The sequence below is a fragment of the Didymella exigua genome, assembly GCF_010094145.1.
Source record: "Didymella exigua CBS 183.55 unplaced genomic scaffold M421scaffold_29, whole genome shotgun sequence".
NCBI lineage: Eukaryota > Fungi > Ascomycota > Dothideomycetes > Pleosporales > Didymellaceae > Didymella > Didymella exigua.
Window position 1 is genome coordinate 315,875 of NW_022984803.1, and position 3,028 is coordinate 318,902.

Genomic DNA, 3,028 nt, shown 5'->3' on the forward strand with positions numbered 1-3,028 from the left:
TACTTAAGTAGATTAGATAAAAAGGGCATTAGATCCTTAACTGCATGTAGGTATACATATACAAGCTTGACTAGCAACACAGATTGCAGAAATGCAAGGCGCGCCTAGTAGTCTAAGGAGACTAGCAGCGCGATGTATCAGCACAGGACACCTACGCTGCAACGCTTGCTAGCCAGTTATTTAGATTAAAGATTGCGATTGCTGCAGATTATGACCTTAAGCTTAAGTAGTATGACGTCACTAACGCTTTTGTGCATACAACAATTAATTAAGAGGTCTACATAAGAATGCTGTACAGCCACAGGAAGCTAAATACAGCTCTAAAACTAAACAAGGCCCTGTATAGACTGCGCATCTTACCTCTGCTATAGCAGAAGGAATTCACTAACACCCTCCTTTAACTAGGCCTACAGGCAGTACCTTACAAGCCTTGCTGCATAATAAAGGACAGAGTATTTATCTTCTTCTATATTACTAATATTATTTTTAGATACCCTAAGAATAAAGAACACCTAGCTTACTTAATTATATAGGAGCTATAGACAGAATACACCCTTATAGGGGGAGAAGACTTAGAGTAGTTCCTAGGAGTAGAAATTACTTAGGATAGGAGAAACTACACACTCCTCCTCTTACAGGCTACCTACATTAAGAAGATTAGTTAGTTAATTAATAAGAAAGACACTTAATATAATACTCTAATATCCTCTATTAAGCTAGAACTATAAACAGGCCTAGATACACTAGCAGAAATTAACAAGTACTAGCGTAAGGTTGGCTTATTACTATTTACAGCAGTCACAACACGTCTAGATATAGCGTTTGCAACCTCTAGGCTAGCACGCTACATGCTGAATCTAGGACCAGCGCATCACGCAGCAGCTGATTAAGTGCTGCTCTACCTTATGAGCACGCAGAACCTAGCCCTACGCTAAGGCAGAGGCCTCCACCTCAAGGTTGCAAGCAATGCGTCGTTTGCTAACAACACCTCTAACTGCAAGAGCTTACAAGGCTACACTATTTAACTATTTAGAGGCCTGATTGCATAGAAAGCAAGCAAACAAGACACTGCTACCACCTCTACAACTAAGGCAGAGCTTCTAGCTCTATTACAGGTAGCAAAGGAAGCTATCTTTATCTTAAGGCTAATTAGGGAGCTCTAAGTAACGTGCTTCACAAGCGAGCGGCGCACCCAAGCGAGCGGCGCACTTTCTCGAGCGCAGCGCACGCACCGCGACGTAGTGCAACACTATCACAAATTCCTATAATATACGTAACAGGATAATATTATTTATAAGCATTGCTATCATCTACATCCTCTATTTCTACCTTGCAGGTGCAGGAGTTATGCCTAATCTCGCTGCAACGGCCACAGCGCCTCTCTGCGCGCACCCTCTTTGCAGGCGTCTTGCTATCCTCACAACTACTACCCTCCTTTTTAGTAATTAAGTTAGATACCTTACTAACTATTAGGGTCTCCTCTGCGCGTATGTACTGCCTCTTACGTGTCTTGCACTTTGTAAGCATGTTAACAGTGTCTTAAAGGTAGCCTATTTCCTCCTGCACTAACACTATATTATAAGCTATCTACTAAGCGCCTTTACTTAGCTGCTTAACCTGCTTATCTAATAAACTTGCTAGAGACCCCTAATAGTTTTGTATGCGATTTCAAATCAGCGTGGATTGCGCCTCTATCTCGCGGGCGTTGCGCGGTGTTTGCACCTCCTAGGCAACAGTGCCTGGTGCAGGTGGCGTTAGCGTGCGCAGCTGTACATTAAGCTTTAATAACACAACCTTAGGGTCATGCAGGACTAGTCTAGCACCTTAAAACCCTGCGCAAATATTCTCTAGTGTAAACGTCTTCTTAAAAGCTGCTTTAAAGGCTAGGAGGAAGGTTTCTTTGTTAACATAGTAGATGCAGCTGCGTGCTAAGAGCAAGATCCTATTGCTGTAGTGGCGCTTTAACAGCGAGTAGGGGACAACGTCAAGAGGCTGCAGGATATGTGATGAGTGTGGTGGCATGCAGAGAGTGATAATCTTGTTCTCCTTGCAGTAGTCCTGGAATTCTATCAAGCAGTGGCTCTTATGACTGTTAATAATGAGCAGCCTATACGCCCTAGCAGAGGACGCCTTTGTATAGACGTTAAAATGCTTAAGCCACGCTAGCACAACGTTGTTATTAGTCTAGCTAGTAGGAGAGACTATAATAACCTAGTTGCGAGGTAGACTAGTAAACTAGGAGGAGATAAGGACCTTGCCTGCAAAGATAAGGAAGGGTAGGATTATATACCCTATTACAGCAACACCTTATACTAGGGTAACCTACTTATAATTGCTAGGTTATAGTTCCTTCTATTTCCTAGGTTTCTCTAAGCCTATAATAACAAGCTAAGAGGATATCTTGCCTATTATAAAGCTAGACTTATTAAAGTTCTAGGTGTCCTTATCTATAATACTATACTTTGCCTTTGTTGATTGAACTAGGCTAAACCATGGCTAGATAATTGCTAGGTCCTCGCAGGCAGCTCGCTAGCAATCATACAGACGGCTCCATCGCGTTTGCAGCTCTAGTGTACGCTTAATGAAGTTATCGACCCAGTTCTTGCCTGTAGGCTTCCTACCACGCTCTCTCCGCAGTCTATCAGCCATATCTTGTACGTGCACCTTTAAGGGTGGTATTCTACGTAAACTCTCTTTAAGTATACACTGTATAATTGCCTCCTCTTCTAGCTTTGTAAGGCGTTTTAATTTTAGCTTGCAATTGTGTTAAGAGTGTGTTCTATTGTGTTATTATTATATTATAGTTTAAGGGACCTTATAGACTTTCTTAGCAAGCTGTATACTCTTAATCTGCTCTTCTTAAAGATCTAAGATAGCAAGCTGTACGTCAGCTTCAGTATAGAGTCTCTGGGTTTGGTGTTGTTGAGGCATTACGTGTTGTCGCTGCGCAAGCGTTTTGGTGGGGAGAGTGCGCCGCTCTAGGCTGGCGGATGGGTAGGGTAGGGTAGGGTATAGGTATAGTCACGTG